Source organism: Oncorhynchus kisutch, linkage group LG15 (genome assembly GCF_002021735.2).
Source record: "Oncorhynchus kisutch isolate 150728-3 linkage group LG15, Okis_V2, whole genome shotgun sequence".
Taxonomy (NCBI): Eukaryota; Metazoa; Chordata; class Actinopteri; order Salmoniformes; family Salmonidae; genus Oncorhynchus; species Oncorhynchus kisutch.
Genome location: NC_034188.2, coordinates 75,518,802 through 75,544,742, shown reverse-complemented (window position 1 = coordinate 75,544,742; position 25,941 = coordinate 75,518,802). Strand labels below are relative to the sequence as shown.

The following is a 25,941-nucleotide window of genomic DNA, read 5'->3' as shown; positions in this document are numbered from 1 at the left end:
AGTGGGACACAATCATGAAGTGGAACGACATTTATTGGATATTTCAAACTTTTTTAACAAATCAAAAACTGAAAAATTGGGCGTGCAAAATTATTCAGCCCCCTTAAGTTAATACTTTGTAGCGCCACCTTTTGCTGCGACTACAGCTGTAAGTCGCTTGGGGTATGTCTATCAGTTTTGCACATCGAGAGACTGAAAGTTTTTCCTATTCCTCCTTGCAAAACAGCTCGAGCTCAGTGAGGTTGGATGGAGAGCATTTGTGAACAGCAGTTTTCAGTTCTTTCCACAGATTCTCGATTGGATTCAGGTCTGGACTTTGACTTGGCCATTCTAACACCTGGATATGTTTATTTTTGAACCATTCCATTGTAGATTTAGCTTTATGTTTTGGATCATTGTCTTGTTGGAAGACAAATCTCCATCCCAGTCTCAGGTCTTTTGCAGACTCCATCAGGTTTTCTTCCAGAATGGTCCTGTATTTGGCTCCATCCATCTTCCCATCAATTTTAACCATCTTCCCTGTCCCTGCTGAAGAAAAGCAGGCCCAAACCATGATGCTGCCACCACCGTGTTTGACAGTGGGGATGGTGTGTTCAGGGTGATGAGCTGTGTTGCTTTTACGCCAAACATAACATTTTGCATTGTTGCCAAAAAGTTCAATTTTGGTTTCATCTGACCAGAGCACCTTCTTCCACATGTTTGGTGTGTCTCCCAGGTGGCTTGTGGCAAACCTTAAACAACACTTTTTTTATGGATATCTTTAAGAAATGGCTTTCTTCTTGCCACTCTTCCATAAAGGCCAGATTTGTGCAATATACGACTGATTGTTGTCCTATGGACAGAGTCTCCCACCTCAGCTGTAGATCTCTGCAGTTCATCCAGAGTGATCATGGGCCTCTTGGCTGCATCTCTGATCAGTCTTCTCCTTGTATGAGCTGAAAGTTTAGAGGGACGGCCAGGACTTGGAAGAAGAGTAGCTGCTGCTTTAAAAGGCAATGCGACCAAATACTAATTGAGTGTGTGTAAACTTCTGAGCCAATGGGAATGTGATGTAAGAAATAAAAGCTGAAATAAATCACTCTACTATTATTCTGACCTTTCACATTCTTAAAATAAAGTAGTGATCCTAACTGACCTAAGACAGAGAATTTTTACTATAATTAAATGTCAGGAAATGTGAAACTGAGTTTAAATGCATTTGGCTAAGGTGTATGTAAACTTCAACTGTATCTACTGTAAATCACATCCAGATAGGATACCATACGATATATGCATGCAGCACCACAGATAGAACTCTTGTTAACGGGTATGCACAACAACACAAGAAAGCGGGAGAGCTCAACATTACATTTAAACTACTCAATCAGTGTGAGGATTGAAGTCTCTGATGGGCTTTGACTAGAGCAGTGAAGTCAGGTATAGTTTCTGACGTTGCTATGAGCAGGATTTGCTGAGAGGTGAGAGATGTAAGAGATGATCTGTGTCTTGACGTGTTATATTTCATCACTGAAAATGTCTGTTCACATACATTGGGTCAAACTAACAGTACAAATATCTTCTGAGCATGACTCCTGATCTTTGGAAAGTTTTGCTCATTGAGAGATGCATAGAACCTCGTCAGTGACATTGGAGAACGATTCAAAAACAATCACTGCGTCAAACTGAAGATCAATAAGCTCAAGTTGCAGGCCAGTGGGAGCGTTATCCACATTGAAAGTGAAAGAAGAGGAAACCAACAGCATGTCATTTTCCAACACTTTGAAATAGTCAAAACGACGAGAAAACTCACCGTTCGAAGCACACAGGAGCGATGTATACTTCTCCTGCTGGTCATCTGATAGGGAACACACTAGTAGTGTCGGAAGGTGGGTGAGATTGTTGGCTTCTACTTAGTGGGTCAGGAGGAGTAATTTCCCTTGAAGGTTATGACAAGGCTGTACATCTGATGTGCAAAAAGGCCCTTGTAGTTTGGAATTCAGTTAATTTATGAGGGCCATGATGTGAAGGCAAAAATCAGCTAACCATTCTTTATCTTGTAGTTGAGGGAAATCCACATATTTTACATTCATTTGCAAAAACTCAGCAATCTCCGACTTCAGGTCCCACACCCTTTTAAGCACCTTCCCCAAACTCAGCCATCTCACATTTATGAGGTAGGGGAGATCTGCATGACCCGACTGTCTCTTCCAACAGTGATTTTGCTCTTATGAAGTTTATCACTTTAGTGACTGTATTCACAACATGACTCATTTTCAGAACACATTTACAGAGCACCTCCTGATGAATAATGCAATGCAGGAGAAAAGAAAATCTGGGTTCAGCTCAGCTACTTGATCTTGTATCATTTTCAAAAGGCCAATGTTTTTTCCTGTCAAGTTTGGGCACCCATCAGTGGTCACATTGGCTAACTTTTCAAACTCAGTCCCAGCTTTGCCACACTTATTAACCTCCAATAAATATTTCCCTGTGGTTGTGCTCTTCATTGACTGCACTGAAGCTTCTCTGTTATTTCAAAGTCTGGGGTTATACCTCGTAAGAATATCAACAACTGTGCTGTATCACATGCATCACTGCTCTCATCCAGGGCCAAGGAGAAATAGGTTCAATCTTTTACCTCGTCTTCCCACTGTTGTTCCATATTCTCTGCGATGTCCTCAACACGCCGTGTTACTGATCGCCTTGACAGGGAAACATTTTCAAACAGCTCTTTCTTGTCAGGGCAAAGTATTGCTGCAGAGTCAATTAAACATTCTTTAATGAATCCGCCCTCAGCGAATGGCTTGCTATGTTTAGCAATTTTGTGGACATGTACATAGCTAGCTCTCGCAATTCCGTTGTTTGCTGAATGCCGTTTTGTAAAAAGTCCTTGCTGCCTTTGCAACTGAGACAGCAACTCTTTCGATGAACTTGCCCTCTGCTCAGAAGACATATTCCTATCTTTCTCTGCATGCTTCGTCTGGAAGTGTCAGAACAAGTTGTAGTCTTTCAAGACAGCGATGCTCTCTTTGCACACTAAGCACATAGCCTTCCCTGATACCTCAATAAAGAAATATTTCGATGTCCACTCTTGCTGGAACACCCTACATTGTCTACTTTCCTTTTCTTTGAAAAACTAATTTTGCACATTTTCTAGCTAGCTACAATTTGTAACGGTGACGTGGGTGTCAGACTGTCAGAGTATGATTCCGCGGGCCGTATTGAATCAGGTCGTGGGTCGCATACTGCCCCCGTGCCGACCTTTGACCAAGCAAACCTCCATTCAAAACTAGATCTATTCTTTCTGTACCTTTCTGCATCTACTTTGTCTTTCTTTCATTTCATTCCATCGATCGCTCAACCTTTTCAACTCTTATTTCCTCTCTCCTTCACAGCAAACTAATACTGTAAAACCATCTTCCTTTCTTTTTGTTTCAATATATCCCCTTCTGTACTCCTTTATTATTGCCTACATGCTGTAGCTGAACTGCTCAGCCCCTTTCTTTCACCTGATGTTCCTCACTCCTCCTCCCATCTTCCTCTCTGAATTCCTTTGCAGGTCTTGGCTTGTGAAGCAAGAAAGTGGAGAATTCCATTAGGCTGCTGTTCTCTCTGGTTCAGTCACTGGTCATGTCACACTTCCTATGTGTCTGCATGTCCTGTATATGCTCAATATTATATGAAGTCTATCTAGTGTAAATCGATTTACTGTATACCTACTATAAATCTGTATATCTACCTAGTGCATCTCTCGGTATGCATGTGACCTCATCTGAGGGCATGCTAGAGCTTTCTGCCTATTAAGCCACAGAAGGTATTTGGCTCAGGGGATACAACTGTTTGATGGGGCATGACACACACACACCCACCCCCCCAAACACACACACACACACACACACACACACGAGCACAGCTGCTCCACACAACACACACTCCTGGCTTCCCTTCCGATTTCAGAGAGGATGTTACACAAGCCATCAACGGCTGTGAGGGGTGATTACATTTGACTGTGACAGCAGGAAGTGTGTGTTTGCGTGTGTGTCAGAGAACCAGTTAAAATTAAGGAGCAAGAGGACAGTTGAGGATGGTGGGTGGCAGCAATATTAGAAGATGTGTCTCATTCATTCAACAAGAACACTGACTACTGTACAAACACATATGACCTCAATGGTATTGTATAAACAGGCAGGTGGGGAGTACATGTCCCTGAAGGAGGGTGTTTCAGTACAGTAAATCTGTTGTAATGAATAGAGAGGAGGAAGAAGAGAGGGGAGAAGGATGAGAGGGGATAGATTGCAGCACACCAGTAGGTGTCATTGAGATGGAGGACAAGATGTCAATCACACCCCCACTGGATTGGAGGATTGAGTCCAGATGAGAGAGACACACCCAGTAAGGCTGGCTAATTTTAAAGGGGTAGGAACAGTAGGAACCAGTCCTTTTAGCTATCCCTTTTCACCAAGAGACCAGGTCATTTTATAATAACTTTTAGGAGAGGCCTGGTTGTGGAATAAATAGCAGGTTGTCTAAAAGGCTGCATTGTTAAGTTGACTGAAGACTGACGTCAGCAGTGTTATCAGCCCCCCCCCCCACTACCTCAGAGGGGGCTTGAGAACAGCCCCACCCAACACTGGGCAGCCTGGCCCACTGCCTGATTAAAAATATCTCCTCTGTTTCCCACAGGGCTATCACACCAACTCAAAATAACATTATCCTTCAAGAGAGAACTAAATACAAGTTAATTTGATCAGTACCCGTTCATTTCAATGAGCAGCTACAGTAAATGGCGAATACTTATAATTATCTGTATAATCAGAGATCCAAATGTCAATTTAATCATGACACGTTTGCTAATGATCCTCACTTTCTGCACTATTGAATACAGTGCAATCATGAGGCTGCACACAAAAACACATTTACAATAGTCTACTACCATCAGTCAGACAGACAGTTCTGACCTTTCTTTGCAGGAAGTGCATTAATGCTCTGAACGATAATTAGTTCCGCAGTCATGGCCACCGTCTGGGCACACTCTTAATATAGTGTGTGTGTTCGCGCACACGCCAAATGGCTCCTATAGCTGTCTGTGTGAGAGGGCAATAGATAAACCATGCATGATTGCCATTTAGGAATTCATGTGGTGGAAGTGTGCTGAGGTTAATGAGTGTGTGCGCGTGTGTTTGCGTACTGTATCGTAAATAAGTCAAATATGTGTATTAAGTGTTTATGCAAACAAATTGTCCCCTCGGAAGCACAGAGCCCTCTCTCACATGATTGAGAGAATTGCTCCATTCATGGCTCCAGTCCCCACCACCTCTCCCCCAGACCCGTGTGTTAGTGCTCCGGGGGGGGGGGGGGCTGTGTGTGGAATTGGCTCTCATAGCCACAGATACTGTATTAGACGCACACTCCTGTTTGTGTCTCTGACGGACCCCTGACATCATGCCTCCCTCGTCTCGTCCCGCTGGGAAGCTTACTGACTTGGTGTCGCCAGGCTGCTGTAAACACACACGTCTGAATCAAATGAGAATTTAGACAATAATAGAGGAATGGGGATTGTGTGTGTTGGAGTGAGATGGTCAAGAGAGAGAAACATGTCTGAGTTCTAACAGGTGGAATTTCCATTGTCTTATCTTAGAGAATCATTGTACCATCTAAACCTCTGAAATATATTTTCCATAACCAAAAATAATGTATTTTCAGCTGTACAAAACCGAAAGAAAGAAAGTGCAGAAATGACCGTTAAGACCGGGAAGCAGAGCGCACATAACAAAGTTACCACTTCTTAGACTTACTTTCAATGAGAATAACAGATCTAGAACTTACAATTCTGGGAGTTTGGTCTTTGCCCCAAAAGTTATATTGCAGCTTTGAGAGAATCTGAGAGATACATGCTCAAACTTGCATTAGAAATGATCAAATATAATTTAAAGTACATCTAAAATTGTGTCACTTAATTCACTAATATATCTAAGGACAGGTAAGGTGTGCCATCACATTGGCTTGGCAATAACTATATCAAAGTCTCAAAGACATAGCCCCTTTGGAATCATTGTCCTAGGCATATGTTGTTTGTCACCAAGTGTGCTCGGAGTTAGCCTATCCAAGTGTAGGCAGGCCTACAAGCAGACAAAGTGGAGCAAAAAGCATAGGCCTGGCGAAAATGACAAACAGTGTGCTATTCATTAATTTTCCTGAAACGAGTTAACCGCTCAATTCTACCCCGTCCTCTCCAAAAACTTCCCGGTTCTACACATAACGTCACGTTTGAGTTTAAATATAAACTACAGTGGGGCAAACGTCGATGTGACGTGCCCTATTTTACCACTCTGTCAATGTTCCTGCAACATCCCCTTCAGTTTGGCATAGAGAATATACCAAATAAATCCTGACATAACCAACAGCAAAGAATAACAATGGTACCAAGTGTAGCCTAAACATGTCCCCATCGTGTCATCCGTAGCCGAGAGTTTTGTATAGCCTGAGATAATATGAGGGGAACTGCAGCATCGGAATACACCAGGAGTAAGCTACACCCGGTGCAGAGGGGTAAACGAGTGCGTCAAGCCCGAGTTTTTATTAATGGCAAGTCACCAAATAAAATTCTAAAAACGACACCCAACCGCATCTTAAATACATTGTATCATAGTTGTGAGACCAAAATATATCGCTGCTTTCAAAGGCCCATATTTAAAAACGACTACAATCTGAGGATATTTGGCATAGTCTACATAACTCGGAGGGTTTGTAGTTCACATGGTCCTAGGTGTGGACGATACATACGGATGATAACCCTAGGGATAAGGCAGAATGGATCCTTGGGTGCTCTGAGAGCAAACCAATCATGAAACTCGTTTCGAAACATTGCCTATTGTTTGACAAAATTAAGAAACTAATATTTTCAAAACACGACCAAAGTGGAAATGTAGCCGATAAATTCAAACAACCATCTGGGTGAGGTGTAGATACAACGTAGCAGTTCAAGTCCACCTCGGTCGACGTACTCACTGACTCCATGTAGGTTAGCCTACTAATTCGAGATAGCGACGGAAGTGTGCCAGGGACTTACCTTGAGTTACACTCCTGTTGGGAATAGGAGAATATCGACCGTCCTAGTGAGGAAATAGGTATAGTTAAAAGTATTTTTTTCTCTCGATTGAATCCACAATAACGATATTTAGGCTTTAAAATATGCGTGACAAGATGAGCCGTGAGAAACCTCTGTCTTCTCCTCGCAGGACAATGCGGCCAGGTGGGCTGATCGGCGTTGGCTTCCTGTTTTTCAGAAGGTGAACCACGCACAGTTCGGGTGCTGTTCGCTTTTTTCTTCTATCCCTCCCGTTCGGTCTCTACCCCTCCCTGCGTAGCCTACACTGTTCTTGCAGTCGCCTAGTACTCAGCCGGCTTTGCTTCCCCTATCTTCGGCATGAAACTTCGGGGCCGAGATTTCACCCGGAAACACACAGTTCTGAAACCTCTCCAACTAATTGAGATGAAAGAAAAGAAACGCGAGTTGAATTTGCCAGTTGAAACATTCATTCCAACGTTGCCAAAGGCCCGTCGATTATCCCCGATGCATTATTTTGGTGAGGGGGTCGCGTGTTGACTTGAGGCGGTCATTATACTGGGTTTTCTCTGACAGTCAGTGCCTGCCTGGTTGTGAGGCGGTGTTAAAAACAAATAGGTACACTATGCCTTATTTTGTATGTCAATAACAGTAAAGGCAGTGCATTCATCTATAGCTAAGCCTACTGTGAATGCATAACCAACATGTAGCCCCCTAGGCTAATGGTTCACATTAAACTATCATTGTTTTGATCTAAACCGTCTCATAGAGTAAGGATAAACCAGAGGTATTTTAGTTATTAATAATTGTATAATGCCTGCACCATGTAACACAAGTCAGTTGCCTCATCAATTGAAAGGGCAGCAAGTTGACCCGTTGTCAAGTGGTGGTGTTGTCCCTGATTTATCATTTTGAAAAGCACAGTGACAAAATGCAGAAAAAAGTATGTATTTGGTCTGATACAGCAGTCCACTGTTGCTGCAGGGAGAAATGTAACCATTAATGAAAGAGCTGTGTCGCCTCCTGGTGACCTGTTTATATAAATGAGGACATGTTACATCATTGACAGAGAACAGTTGTGAGTTCAGTTTGAATTAACGTTTGCTACGTTATGTGACAGTTTGTACTGAATGACACGTTTCCCATAAAGTATGCACCGTTCTTCAACAGCCTTTGAGGTACGTTTGCTTCGAGGTATCGCCTCATTTAATATTGGTGTGACCATCTTAAATAGCAAAACTCACCAAACACCAGACAGTAATCGCCCGCTGGGCCACAAACCTCACAACGATTTTCAACTGGTCGTTCAGTATCCTTTTCGTTGATTTCAATGTTGCACACAGTCAAACTGAACACACCCCATGAGTGAGTTTAGGGAACTTCTGGTTAACCAGGGAGGAGGTGATGGACTGGCTGTCTCAGAACTGACCAATAGTGTGCCAGAGACGACCAAAACCAGTGCACTGTATGGGGTATAGGGTGAAATGTGTGGGTGATGACAACATTACTAACCACATCTGACCTATGGCACTGATTGACTATAACATTACTAACCACATCTGACCAAAACACTGATTGACTTTAACATTACTAAACTGATCTGACCTATAACACTGATTGACTATAACATTACCAACCACATCAGACCTATAGCATTACTAAACTGATCTGACCTATAACACTGTGACTATAACATTACTAAACTGATCTGACCTATAACACTGATTGTGACTATGACATTACTATAACACTGATTGACTATAACATTACTAAACTCATCTGACCTATAACACTGATTGACTATAACATTACTAAACTGATCTGACCTATAACACTGATTTTGACAATAACATTACTAACACTGATAACACTGATTGACTATAACATTACTAACCACACCTGACCTATAACACTGATTGGCCATAACATTACTAACCACACACAACCTATAACACTGATTGACCATAACATTACTAAACTGATCTGACCTATAGCACTGATTGAGTATAACATTACTAAACTGATCTGACCTATAACACTGATTGACTATAACATTACTAAACTGATCTGACCTATAACACTAATTGACTATAACATTACTAAACTGATCTGACCTATAACACTGAATGTGACTATAACATTACTAACCACATCTGACCTATAACACTGATTGACTATAACATTACTAAACTGATCTGACCTATAACATTACTAAACTGATCTGACCTATAGCACTGATTGACTATAACATTACTAACCACATCTGACCTATAAAACTGATTGTAACTATGACATTACTAAACTGATCTGAGCTGAAACACTGATTGTGACTATGACATTACTAAACTTATCTCACCTTTATCACTGATTGACTATAACATTACTAAACTGATCTGACCTATAACACTGATTGACCATAACATTACTAACCATATCTGACCTATAACATGACTAAATGTATCTGACCTATAACACTGATTGACTATAACATTACGAAACTGATCTGATCTATAACACTGATTGTGATTATAACATTACTAAACTGATCTGACCTATAACACTGCTTGTGACTATGACATTACTAAACTGATCTGACCTATAACATTACTAAACGTATCTGAGCTATAACACTGATTGTGACTATGACATTACTAAACTGATCTGACCTATAACACTGATTGTGACTATGACATTATGAAACTGATCTGATCTACAACACTGATTGACTATAACTTTACTAAACTGATCTGACCTATAACATTACTAAACGTATCTGAGCTATAACACTGATTGTGACTATGACATTACGAAACTGATCTGATCTATAACACTGATTGTGACTATGACATTACGAAACTGATCTGATCTATAACACTGATTGTGATTATAACATTACTAAACTGATCTGACCTATAACACTGATTGTGACTATGACATTACTAAACTGATCTGACCTATAACACTGATTTTGACTATAACATTACCAACACTGATAACACTGATTGACTATAACATTACTAAACTGATCTGACCTATAACACTGATTGACTATAACATTACCAACCACATCAGACCTATAACATTACTAAACTGATCTGACCTATAACACTGTGACTATAACATTACTAAACTGATCTGACCTATAACACTGATTGTGACTATGACATTACTATAACACTGATTGACTATAACATTACTAAACTCATCTGACCTATAACACTGATTGACTATAACATTACTAAACTGATCTGACCTATAACACTGATTTTGACAATAACATTACTAACACTGATAACACTGATTGACTATAACATTACTAACCACACCTGACCTATAACACTGATTGGCCATAACATTACTAACCACACACAACCTATAACACTGATTGACCATAACATTACTAAACTGATCTGACCTATAGCACTGATTGAGTATAACATTACTAAACTGATCTGACCTATAACACTGATTGTGACTATGACATTACTAAACTGATCTGACCTATAACACTGATTTTGACTATAACATTACCAACACTGATAACACTGATTGACTATAACATTACTAAACTCATATGAACTATAACACTGATTGACTATAACATTACTAACCACATCTGACCTATAACACTGATTGACTATAACATTACTAAAATGATCTGACATATAACACTGATTGACTATTACATTACTAACCTGATCTGACCAATGACATTACTAAACGTTTCTGACCTTTAACACTGATTGACTATAACATTACTAAACTGATCTGACCTATAACACTGATTGACTATAACATTACCAAACTGATCTGACCTATAACACTGATTGACTATTACATTACTAACCACATCTGACCTATAACACTGATTGACTATAACATTACTAAACTGATCTGACCTATAACACTGATTGACTATAACATTACTAAACTCATCTGACCTCTAACACTGATTGACTATAACATTACTAAACTCATCTGACCTATAACACTGATTGACTATAATATTACTAAACTGATCTGACCTATAACACTGATTGACTATAACATTACTAAACTGATCTGACCTATAACATTGATTGACTATAACATCACTAAACTGATCTGACCTATAATACTGATTGTGACTATAACATTACTAAACTCATCTGACCTATAACACTGATTGACTATAATATTACTAAACTGATCTGACCTATAACACTGATTGAATATAATATTACTAAACTGATCTGACCTATAACACTGATTGTGATTATAACATTACTAAACTGATCTGACCTAAAACACTGATTGACTATAACATTACTAAACGTATCTGACCTATAACACTGATTGACTATAACATTACTAAACTGATCTGACCTATAACACTGATTGACTATAATATTACTAAACTGATCTGACTTATAACACTGATTGTGACTATGACATTACGAAACTGATCTGATCTACAACATTGATTGACTATAACTTTACTAAACTGATCTGACCTATAACATGACTAAACGTATCTGACCTATAACACTGATTGACTATAACATTACTCAACTGATCTGACCTATAACACTGATTGACCATAACATTACTAACCATATCTGACCTATAACATGACTAAATGTATCTGACCTATAACACTGATTGACTATAACATTATGAAACTGATCTGATCTATAACACTGATTGTGATTATAACATTACTAAACTGATCTGACCTATAACACTGCTTGTGACTATGACATTACTAAACTGATCTGACCTATAACACTGATTGTGACTATGACATTACGAAACTGATCTGATCTACAACACTGATTGACTATAACTTTACTAAACTGATCTGACCTATAACATTACTAAACGTATCTGAGCTATAACACTGATTGTGACTATGACATTACGAAACTGATCTGATCTATAACACTGATTGTGACTATGACATTACTAAACTGATCTGATCTACAACATTGATTGACTATAACTTTACTAAACTGATCTGACCTATAACATGACTAAACGTATCTGACCTATAACACTGATTGACTATAACATTACTAAACTGATCTGACCTATAACACTGATTGACCATAACATTACTAACCATATCTGACCTATAACATTACTAAACGTATCTGAGCTATAACACTGATTGTGACTATGACATTACGAAACTGATCTGATCTATAACACTGATTGTGATTATAACATTACTAAACTGATCTGACCTATAACACTGATTGTGACTATGACATTACTAAACTGATCTGACCTATAACACTGATTGTGACTATGACATTATGAAACTTATCTGATCTACAACACTGATTGACTATAACTTTACTAAACTGATCTGACCTATAACATTACTAAACGTTTCTGACCTATAACACTGATTGACTATAACATTACTAAACTGATCTGACCTATAACACTGATTGACTATAACATTACTAAACTCATCTGACCTCTAACACTGATTGACTATAACATTACTAAACTCATCTGACCTATAACACTGATTGACTATAACATTACTAAACTCATCTGACCTCTAACACTGATTGACTATAACATTACTAACCACATCTGACCTATAACACTGATTGACTATAACATTACTAAACTGATCTGACCTATAACACTGATTGACTATAACATTACTAAACTGATCTGACCTATAACACTGATTGTGACAATAACATTACTAAACTGATCTGACCTATAACATTGATTGACTATAACATCACTAAACTGATCTGACCTATAACACTGATTGACGATAACATTACTAAACTGATCTGACCTATAACACTGATTGTGACAATAACATTACTAAACTGATCTGACCTATAACATTGATTGACTATAACATCACTAAACTGATCTGACCTATAACACTGATTGTGACTATAATATTACTAAACTGATCTGACCTATAACACTGATTGACTATAACATTACTAAACTGATCTGACCTATAACATTGATTGACTATAACATCACTAAACTGATCTGACCTATAACACTGATTGTGACTATAACATTACTAAACTCATCTGACCTATAACACTGATTGACTATAATATTACTAAACTGATCTGACCTATAACACTGATTGTGATTATAACATTACTAAACTGATCTGACCTAAAACACTGATTGACTATAACATTACTAAACGTATCTGACCTATAACACTGATTGACTATAACATTACTAAACTGATCTGACCTATAACACTGATTGACTATAACATTACTAAACTGATCTGACCTATAACACTGATTGTGACTATGACATTACGAAACTGATCTGATCTACAACATTGATTGACTATAACATTACTAAACTGATCTGACCTATAACATTGATTGACTATAACATCACTAAACTGATCTGACCTATAACACTGATTGTGACTATAATATTACTAAACTGATCTGACCTATAACACTGATTGACTATAACATTACTAAACTGATCTGACCTATAACATTGATTGACTATAACATCACTAAACTGATCTGACCTATAACACTGATTGTGACTATAACATTACTAAACTCATCTGACCTATAACACTGATTGACTATAATATTACTAAACTGATCTGACCTATAACACTGATTGTGATTATAACATTACTAAACTGATCTGACCTAAAACACTGATTGACTATAACATTACTAAACGTATCTGACCTATAACACTGATTGACTGTAACATTACTAAACTGATCTGACCTATAACACTGATTGACTATAACATTACTAAACTGATCTGACCTATAACACTGATTGTGACTATGACATTACGAAACTGATCTGATCTACAACATTGATTGACTATAACTTTACTAAACTGATCTGACCTATAACACTGATTGACTATAACATTACTAAACTGATCTGACCTATAACACTGATTGACCATAACATTACTAACCATATCTGACCTATAACATGACTAAATGTATCTGACCTATAACACTGATTGACTATAACATTACGAAACTGATCTGATCTATAACACTGATTGTGACTATGACATTACTAAACTGATCTGATCTACAACATTGATTGACTATAACTTTACTAAACTGATCTGACCTATAACATGACTAAACGTATCTGACCTATAACACTGATTGACTATAACATTACTAAACTGATCTGACCTATAACACTGATTGACCATAACATTACTAACCATATCTGAGCTATAACACTGATTGTGACTATGACATTACGAAACTGATCTGATCTATAACACTGATTGTGATTATAACATTACTAAACTGATCTGACCTATAACACTGATTGTGACTATGACATTATGAAACTGATCTGATCTACAACACTGATTGACTATAACTTTACTAAACTGATCTGACCTATAACATTACTAAACGTTTCTGACCTATAACACTGATTGACTATAACATTACTAAACTGATCTGACCTATAACACTTATTGACTATAACATTACTAAACTCATCTGACCTCTAACACTAATTGTGACTATAACATTACTAAACTGATCTGACCTATAACACTGATTGACTATAATATTACTAAACTGATCTGACCTATAACACTGATTGACTATAACATTACTAAACTGATCTGACCTATAACACTGATTGACTATAATATTACTAAACTGATCTGACCTATAACACTGATTGTGATTATAACATTACTAAACTGATCTGACCTAAAACACTGATTGACTATAACATTACTAAACGTATCTGACCTATAACACTGATTGTGACTATAATATTACTAAACTGATCTGATCTACAACACTGATTGACTATAACTTTACTAAACTGATCTGACCTATAACATGACTAAACGTATCTGACCTATAACACTGATTGACTATAACATTACGAAAATGATCTGACCTGTAACACTGATTGACTATAACATTACTAAACTGATCTGACCTATAACACTGATTGACTATAACATTACTAAACTGATCTGACCTATAACACTGATTGACTATAACATTACTAACCACATCTGACCTATAACACGGATTATGACTATGACATTACTAAACTGATCTGACCTATAACACTGATTGACTATAACATTACTAAACTGATCTGACCTATAACACTGTTTGTGACTATGACATTACTAAACTGATCTGACCTATAACACTGATTGTGATTATAACATTACTAAACTGATCTAACCTAACACTGATTGACTATAACATTACTAACCACACCTGACCTATAACACTGATTGACTGTAACATTACTAAACTGATCTGACCTAAAACATTACTAAACTGATCTGACCTATAACATTACTAAACTGATCTGACCTATAACACTGATTGTGATTATAACATTCCTAAACTGATCTGACCTATAACACTGATTGACTATACTATTACTAAACTGATCTGACCTATAACACTGATTGACTATAACATTACTAAACTGATCTGACCTATAACACTGATTGTGATTATAACATTACTAAACTGATCTGACCTATAACATTACTAAACTGATCTGACCTATAACACTGATTGACTATACTATTACTAAACTGATCTGACCTATAACACTGATTGACTATACTATTACTAAACTGATCTGACCCCAGATTTGATAAACATGTGGAATATGTGAGACATTTCTACTAGAGCTTTTATCTGATGGATGGAAATGTTTCCATGGAAACCATGTGTTTGTTGTATTTGATACCATTCCACTTATTCTGCTCCAGCCATTACCACAAGCCAGTCCTCCCCAATTAAGGTGCCACCAACCTCTTGTGGTTTACCATTTCCAATGCCACTCCACTCTCTATTGCTCTCTCTCTCTCTCTCTCTCTCGCTCTCTATCACTCCCTCTCTCACACACGCACATGTACACTCACACATGTACACTCACACATGTACACTCACACATGCACACTCACACATGCACACTCACACATGTACACTCACACATGTACACTCACACATGCACACTCACACATGCACACTCACACATGCACACTCACACATGTACACTCACACATGTACACTCACACATGTACACTCACACATGTACACTCACACATGTACACTCAAACATGCACACTCACACATGCACACTCACACATCCACACCCACACATGTACACTCACACATGTACACTCACACATGTACACTCACACATGTACACTCACACATGCACACTCACACATGTACACTCACACATGTACACTCACACATGTACACTCACACATGCACACTCACACATGCACACTCACACATGCACACTCACACATGCACACTCACACATGCACACTCACACATCACTGAACTTCAAGAAGCACTCTCATTTTTAGCTGTAATACAATATTTCATTCCACAAGAGGGCGGTACATAGCAGCCTAGCATGTGCATCAACCTTTATCCCAAAGATCACCAGATATTTTTATTTTATTTATTTATTTATTTAACCTTTATTTAACCAGGTAGGCAAGTTGAGAACAAGTTCTCATTTACAATTGCGACCTGGCCAAGATAAAGCAAAGCAGTTCGACAGATAAAACGACACAGAGTTACACATGGAGTAAAAACAAACATACAGTCAATAATGCAGTATAAACAAGTCTATATACAATGTGAGCAAATGAGGTGAGAAGGGAGGTAAAGGCAAAAAAGGCCATGATGGCAAAGTAAATACAATATAGCAAGTAAAATACTGGAATGGTAGTTTTGCAATGGAAGAATGTGCAAAGTAGAAATAAAAATAATGGGGTGCAAAGGAGCAAAATAAATTAATTAATTAAAATTAAATACAGTTGGGAAAGAGGTAGTTGTTTGGGCTAAATGATAGGTGGGCTATGTACAGGTGCAGTAATCTGTGAGCTGCTCTGACAGTTGGTGCTTAAAGCTAGTGAGGGAGATAAGTGTTTCCAGTTTCAGAGATTTTTGTAGTTCGTTCCAGTCATTGGCAGCAGAGAACTGGAAGGAGAGGCGGCCAAAGAAAGAATTGGTTTTGGGGGTGACTAGAGAGATATACCTGCTGGAGCGTGTGCTACAGGTGGGAGATGCTATGGTGACCAGCGAGCTGAGATAAGGGGGGACTTTACCTAGCAGGGTCTTGTAGATGACATGGAGCCAGTGGGTTTGGCGACGAGTATGAAGCGAGGGCCAGCCAACGAGAGCGTACAGGTCACAATGGTGGGTAGTATATGGGGCTTTGGTGATAAAACGGATTGCACTGTGATAGACTGCATCCAATTTGTTGAGTAGGGTATTGGAGGCTATTTTGTAAATGACATCGCCAAAGTCGAGGATTGGTAGGATGGTCAGTTTTACAAGGGTATGTTTGGCAGCATGAGTGAAGGATGCTTTGTTGCGAAATAGGAAGCCAATTCTAGATTTAACTTTGGATTGGAGATGTTTGATATGGGTCTGGAAGGAGAGTTTACAGTCTAACCAGACACCTAAGTATTTGTAGTTGTCCACGTATTCTAAGTCAGAGCCGTCCAGAGTAGTGATGTTGGACAGGCGGGTAGGTGCAGGTAGCGATCGGTTGAAGAGCATGCATTTAGTTTTACATGTATTTAAGAGCAATTGGAGGCCACGGAAGGAGAGTTGTATGGCATTGAAGCTTGTCTGGAGGGTTGTTAACACAGTGTCCAAAGAAGGGCCGGAAGTATACAGAATGGTGTCGTCTGCGTAGAGGTGGATCAGGGACTCACCAGCAGCAAGAGCGACCTCATTGATGTATACAGAGAAGAGAGTCGGTCCAAGAATTGAACCCTGTGGCACCCCCATAGAGACTGCCAGAGGTCCGGACAGCAGACCCTCCGATTTGACACACTGAACTCTATCAGAGAAGTAGTTGGTGAACCAGGCGATGCAATCATTTGAGAAACCAAGGCTATCGAGTCTGCCGATGAGGATATGGTGATTGACAGAGTCGAAAGCCTTGGCCAGATCAATGAATACGGCTGCACAGTAATGTTTCTTATCGATGGCGGTTAAGGTATCGTTTAGGGCTAGGTTCATGGCCAGGAGTCATGAATTGAATGTAAGCTTCACTCATTGGCTGAGACCTAAATGGAATTTACCCCTTCCCCTCATTATTACATTTGTAAAAGAGTAAGTAATAATATAAATATGTATACATTCATGAATAAAATAAGTATTACCAAGTCACTTGGCGACTTTGGTTCCACCACTTCAGCATGGGAGACAGCAGCCTACAGTGGGAATGTAATACATGCCTCTAAAACACTATAATAAAAAGGACCCACTTAATACAATACCCCAATCGAACCCCTGTTGGTTGATTAAGTGGTGGTTATATACAAACAAATCACACAAGGCTATCCAAACCATGCCGAGGCTCTGAGCCAAGCTGGGAATATGACTAATGAAATAAATCGCCTTTCAAAGGAAACCCTCTGCGAAGCAGGCCAAAGCCAGGGACAGGCTGTGCCATATGTCATGTGTCATATGGCCTACATAGGCAGGCAGGGGTGTGGGGCGCTCCCTCCTAGCCCCCTCATAACATTCTCATTGTCTTAAATTTGGTAAACATAAGGCGGCTCAAAGGGAAGGGCCAGGGTGCTGTATGGCTGACTCCAGCATGCTTCTATTACAGAGTTATTCTCCTCTTATTCAATTAAATGTACCCTAACTCAATCCAACCCTGCTCGCTGCATAATCTCATAACGCGAGATAAGCATGTAATAAAAAGCACATTGGACTTGAAAGGAGACCTCATGCGAATGCGTATAATTACGGGTATCAAAATATAATCATTTGTTTAATTGTGAGCCCTTGCCAAATAGGTATGCAATTGCTTGAAAGGAATATATTGTTTCTGGGGCTGAAATTGGATTGTACTGTGATGTGATCTGGGATGTGACGAGGCTATGCTTGATTGGAGAGGCGGAGACCCAGGGTCAGGCCCAAGGCAAACTTCCTGTTTTGTGCCCATACACAGCCAATGGAGAGAGACTCACTGGAGAGACATTCCTGTCCTTTCTCAGGGTACAGCACATAAATAAATGACCTAACCAATAACAACTGATTATAACATGAAAATCATGTTGTAATCAACATGCAATAATAACCATTATTGTATTTTTACTCTGCTAATTAAGTCACCTGTATAGTGTCATGTCACTACATCCTGGTCCTATACCTCTAGCCTGGATATGTTGGTCATTTTTCAAAATAGTTCCTGTATCAATGAGGTTTAATGAAGCATTCAATGAACACAGAATGGAACCATGCAACGTGTAATGGTTTACAGGGGTGTGCCCCTAGAGAATGGATGTGGCCATAAACTGGCATGTGGAAACAGACTCTTTCAGGGGTACTGAGGGAGTGAATTGGAAACATTGACCAGCTCCCCAGCTCGAGGACAATAGTATTTAAAGTCAAGATATTATAATTGTTGTGGTAATGGCAAAGAGGCATCTAAGGATATGCTTGTTTTAGTCAGTTTTGTCCTTATTCAAAACCCCAAGTGAGCCAATGTAGCCTATTATTTGCCTGGCAACCCATCCGCATTGCTCCAACAAACTGACATTTCTTCTCAATGATGAGTCTCCCCAACATTTCTAGAATGCGTACACAGTCTGTCCTTTCTGATTGGTCCCAGAAACAAATGGGTCGGGCCAGAGCGGGCCTACATGATCACATTATTAACGTTCATACTCTGATTGGTTAGATTTGTTTGAGATGATCCAATCAATGATTAATTTGTTTTGCACAACGCCCCTCATTTGGAATCACACAAGCAACTTCTAGAATGGCAGTTTCAGACAGCATGTACAGTGTATAGGCTAGGATTGGAATTAAATTCAGGGTGAGTCGTCAGGCAAGCCTAAAATGTCATAATAATCTAAATGGATATAGACAAATTGTTTTTTAATATTTTGTTATTTAACTAGTCAGTTAAGAACAAATTAGCATTTTCCAATGACAGTCTACCCCAGCTAAACCCTCCCCTAACTCATATGATGCTGGGCCAACTGTGTGCCGCCCTATGGGACGTCTGATCACAGCCGGTTGGGATTATTATTATTATACATTTATTTCAACAAGGAACAGAGACTGAGACCAATGTCTCTTTTACAGCTGGGGCCTGTGTATACATGTTTACATGTGATACATGTGATACAGCCCAGGGTTGAACCAGGGTCTGTAGTGACACCTTGAGCACTGAGATGCAGTGCCTTAGACCACTCCACCACTTGGGAGCCCTGATACCAGAAACTAAACAACAAAAATATGTAATTAAATTATTTTTAGCTAGTGTTGAGCCTTAATGGGCCCCAAGGTTTCCAGGTTAATCATTGGAAATGTGAAAATGAGAAATGGCCCCGGAGAGCTGGTTAGCCTACCCTGGCCAACTCACCGGAAGTTTTCTCGAAGCACAAGAAGCGGAAGAGGTTAAAAATAGCCTCCATCAACGGGCACTATGGAAAAATGATTCCCATTTAAAACCGACAAAGCAATTTAGAACTCATAATCAAGAGAAGAGAAAGTGCTGTTGTAAAGAGTATCGCATTTCCCTTTGCAGAAACTGCCAACCAGTTCCACCATTCAGAGGTAAACCACTGGTAATTCAGCAGGCAGTTTGAACATGATGATACATGGATTTATCCTAAACTAACCTATATTCCATTGAATTTCAGATGGTCATTTAGCCTAGGCCTAGGTATGCAACTATTTGAAGCACTACAATTTCAACCCATATGCCACTTATTTATATAAGTGACATAGAGGAAACATTAATGAAGTGCACATATATTAATCACCTATAAGTATTCCGTTACATTGTTACCCCACTTTTCTGGAGCGCCAGACATATTTTGAGACGCGCACAGCGTGCCAGAGGCTATAAACGATCCCTTGTCCCTTGGCAGTTGTGCAAGGTGCCATTTTGGTGGCCCCATTGTGGCGGGGGCAGAGAGAGGTCGGTGCGTGATGTTACCCTGGGCACACGGTCAACCATTCTCCCTGAGTGGATGACAACTCATCCTGCGTATTTATTATCACGTGTTTATATACGTTTTATGAACTTCTGTGTTCTTTTGGCCAGGGGTCCTGTCAACAAACCCGTGTGTGTATTTCCTATTTATAAACTATCGTGGTGTATCAAAACACATTGTCATTATTATGTTGGTTGATTAGGGAATTATTTCATGTAATCTATTGTTTCTCGGGGTTTTCATTAAGATAAAAATCCACTGTAACTGAAAACATCACGTAGATCAGTGTGACAAGTAGATTACATTCGAGATCCACCAAGGGATGCACAGAAAAAAACAATGCAATGTCTTACAAATAGGACAAAGCTTTTGGACCGAATTAACTTTTAGTATTTTTGGTGCAAGGGAGGGAAAAACCTCACGCAGATCCTAACAATTGCCGGATTTTCTGCGAATCAAATCTTTGCATATTTTCCTGTTTCGAGCTAGTGTATACCAAACAATGGTGACCCCACTCTCCTTTTCAATGGGTTTGGGGTGATGTGCGCTGCGTCCAAATGGAAACGGTTGCGCTTAAATCTCAAACATTCCCAAGAATGCCTTGAATTCAATTGTGTGAGAGCATTGGGAAACCGGCAACCTGTGTGTGACTTGGGCGTCCGGGTTGCCCTAGCGTGCGCAGCTGCCGCACTCGCCTGTCACCTCACGCGCCAGGGATCGACGCACGCACACAAGAGTTCAGGTACGCCTGGAACTTGAGGGTCAAATGTGTTCTGTGAGAATGATTTGACCTCATTCGTCTTGTTGATTATAATCTGTCATCTCTGCGAGCACAACAAAGGATACAATCACGGTTATTCACTGCGCGCTCAATGGAAAGACACGCAAAAACAAAACCTCACAGTGTGCGAAACCTTTTCACCTCATCATGTAATAATAATCCCCCCCCCCCCGCCCCCCCACTGACATACACCTAGAACTTTGGATGCAAGGCATGCGTGTGGCTCCATTTCTCTCACCCCGACACACACCAGTGGTGTAAAGTACTTCAAACTGGCCTACTACTTATTAAGTATTATGGGGGGTATCTGTACTTTACCATACTATTTATATTTTTGACAACTTAAATTCACTACATTCCTAAAGAAAATAATGTACTTTTTACTCCATTCATTTTCCCTGACACCCAAAAGTACCCGTTACATTTTGAATGCTTAGCAGGACATGCAGGAAAATTGTCCAATTCGCCACTTATCAAAAGAGCATCCCTGGCGAACTCACGAAACACAAACACGTTGATGTAAATTATGTATGGCCTGGCTATCCGTAAATAAAATTAAAACAAGAAAATTGTGCCTTATGGTTTGCTTGATATAAGGAATTTTAAATTATTTATATGTTTACTTTCACTTAAGTATATTTGAGCAATTGCATGTTGATACGTAAGTATATTTAAAATTAAATACTTTTAGACTTTTACTAAAGTAGTATTTTACTGGGTGACTTTTACTTGGGTCATTTTCTATTAAGGTATCTTTACTTTTACTCAAGTATGACAAACACACATATACACGCATGCGCATATACCTCAGTAATACACCACATATTATACAAATATTTCATCTGTAAAGATATATATTGTAGTGAATGTGTGCATTTGAAGAAGAAGAAACAAGTATAATTCTGTTACTGTTATTGAAAAGGATTCACAAAGGTAGATTGTTGGGACCAATCTCCGATTTGGCTACAACCCAAACTGAACACGCAATATACAGATGCTACATTTATAAATGTGCAGCAAAACTTGTAAAAAAAAAAGGATGGGATTAAACGACTGATCACGATTTATTATTATGAGGGATTGTAAGGAGTGCAGATGTTATGCAATGATTGATAAATACTTTTTAAAACCCATTTGTTATGGCAAGCCTAAATAAGTTCAGGAGTAAAAATTTGATTAACAAATCGCGTAATAAGTGGACTCATTCCATGTTCAATATTAGTGGTAAACATTAGTGGTAAACATCATGCCCCATCTCTGTACCCCACACATACAATTATCTGTAAGGTCACTCAATCGAGTCAAGCACACATTCACACATTCAACCACAAAGACCATAGAGATTTTCCAAAGCCTAGAAAAGGGCACCAATTGGTAGATGTGTAAAAATACACAAAAAAAGCAGACGCTGAATATCCCTTTGAGCATAGTGAAGTTAATAATTTGGCATTGGATGGTGTATCGATACATCCAGTCACTACAAAGATACAGGTGTCCTTCCTAACTCAGTTGCCTGAGAGGAAGGAAACTGCTCAGGGATTTCACAATGAGGCCAATGGTGATTTTAAGAGTTACAGATTCTAATGTTTGCTATATGAGAACTGAGAATGGATAAACGACATTGTAGTTACTCCACAATACAAACCTAAATTACATAGTAAAAAAAGGGAACCTTTACAGAACATGCATTTGTTGTAAATACGAATTTGTTTGGTTTTAACCTTTATTTAACTAGGCAAGTCAGTTAAGAACATATTCTTATTTTCAAAGACGGCCTAGGAACAGTGGGTTAACTGCCTTCTTCAGAAGGACAGATGTTTACCTTGTCAGCTCAGGGATTCGATCTAGCAACCTTTCGGATACAAGTCCAACGCTCTATCCACTAGGCTACCCACCCCCCCAAAAAACAAGGCACTTAAGACATACTGCAAAAATAAAAAATAAGCACAGGCAAAATCCTAGAGGAAAACCTTGTTCAGTCTGCTTTCCAACAGACACTGGGAGACAAGTTCACCTTTCAGCAGGACAATAACCTAGAACACACGGCCAAATCTACACTTGAGTTGCTTACCAAGACGACATTGAATGTTCCTGAGTGGCCTAGTTACAGTTTTGACTTAAATCGGCTTGAAAAGCTATGGCAAGACTTGAAAATGTCTGTCTACCAATTATCAACAATCAACTTGACAGAGCTTGAAGAATATTTAAAATAATAATGCGCAAATATTGTACAATCCACGTGTGCAAAGCTCTTAGAGACTTAACCAAAAATAAGTATATACCCACAGCTGTAATTTCCCCCAGAGGTGCTTCTACAAAGTTTTGACTCGAGGGTGTGAATAGTTATGTAATGAGATATTTCTGTATTTCATTTTCAATAAATGTGCAAACACTTCTAAAAACATGTTTTCACATTGTCATTTTGGGGTTTTGTGTGTAGATGGATGAGAGAAAAAATAATTATTTAATCCATTTTAAATTCAGGCTGTAACACAACAAAATGTGGAATAAGTCAAGTGGTCTGAATTTTTAGAATGCACTGTTTCAAGCTAAAGTTGGGAAAATCAGATTTGACGTAACGGGCTTGAGAATGAGGCTCTTCATAAAAAAATAAAAAATAAAGTTTAACTTCATGATAAAGGCTTTAAGGGTTGTGATTTAACTAGATTCCATACTGAAATGTAGACCACTTCGGGGTCTACTCAGAAGAGCACACTCAATATCCTTGTTTTGCAGAAAGTTTAAGATTAGGCTAATTTACCATTTGGACCAATATGATTATTTATTTTTGTTGTGTAATAGTTTTCATCTCTTGTTATTATCATATCATAATTAGCGTAATAGCGTGCGAAAAACCGTAGCCTAATACGTTTACACATTTTTTGGACGTACGCTAATTCTATTAGATGCAACGCTCCATAATGAAGGGAAAGACTCTCCCGGTAAGATACAGTGAACTCCTGTTTTAAGCTGTTTTGAATGAATGTATATGAGAAACTGACATGAATAATATATACTGCATCGCAATTAAACGTATCGTAGGACATGTCATGTGGACATCATTTGGACTATGTTAAGGCCTATTAAAAACAATCCTCTTAACTGAAGTGATGCGAGCATTATTGTGATAGTTTTACATGTGCCACATAATTGTTTGTGTACTTGGCAAATGTTTTATTGGTAATATGGATCAAATGTTTATAAATAATAATTATTGAAACGACAGGCTACTATGGTGCCTAATGTAGATTTGCTTACTCCGTGACCCCATGTTTCAGGTATGACATTTTCAGGACATATTGTAGGCCTAAATATCTCTACTAAATGATTAAATCAATGCGCTTCCAAGACAGATTGAATGGGGGATGTTAGAACGCACAGGGTTTTGAATAGGGCTGCTAATTGCATTCAAGGAGTGCAGTCAGATAGCCAACTGTATATTCCAGTCATAGCAATGACCATTAAGATCCTATTAAATTACTATATATTAGTATTATAATTCCACATTCTATGGCAATGACCGACTCTGCATCTTTCATATGGTGTGTGAGACTCTCTCTCTCTCTCTCTCTCTCTCTCTATATATATATATATATATATATTTTTTTTTTTTAAACTATTTTCGCGGAAGGAGCGAGGAATTCCTGATTCGAGCTTGTCTTATCTCCCGCAGCCCTGGGGACATCCTGCATGCAGGACCATTGTTCCCGCGCGCCCCGCTTAACTCAGCTCAGTTTAGCTGAACTGGCAACCTTTCTGCTAAAATGCACACCTGCCGCACCTACACTGAACAAACACATGCATCATTCCATTTCTGGTTAAGTTAAATCTTAAGGTTTGGTATAGGGTTAATAAAAATATAAAAAAATTAAGTGAGTGTCTACCACTGGGATAGAACACATGACCTTTCGGATCTGGAGGGTTAAAACATTACGTTTAGACATTCATTTCAAATTGTTAAATTAAGGATTAAAATTTGGGATTGGGTTAAAAAATAAATACAAAATGAATGACTGTTTACCAATGGGATTAAACACATAACTTTCAGATCCGGAGTCATGGGACAGTTGTTGACACCCTGGGCTGACTCCTCATTCTCAGCATCATTAATACCGCTGGGATTGAACAGCAACCT

General features: G+C 38.8%; 1 protein-coding gene across 1 annotated transcript in view; it reads right to left on the bottom strand.

Annotated features, from left to right (window-relative positions):
- The window catches only part of LOC109904887 (phosphatidylinositol 4,5-bisphosphate 3-kinase catalytic subunit beta isoform-like), a 74,956-nt gene extending 67,471 nt beyond the window's left edge, over positions 1-7,485 (bottom strand). The window contains exons 1-2 of the mRNA XM_031791105.1: positions 7,196-7,485; positions 7,046-7,088 (exon numbers count right to left, since the gene is read on the bottom strand). The gene's annotated coding sequence lies outside the window, so the exon portion shown is untranslated. The remainder of the gene's footprint in view (positions 1-7,045; positions 7,089-7,195) is intronic.
- Positions 7,486-25,941: the final 18,456 nt, after the last annotated feature.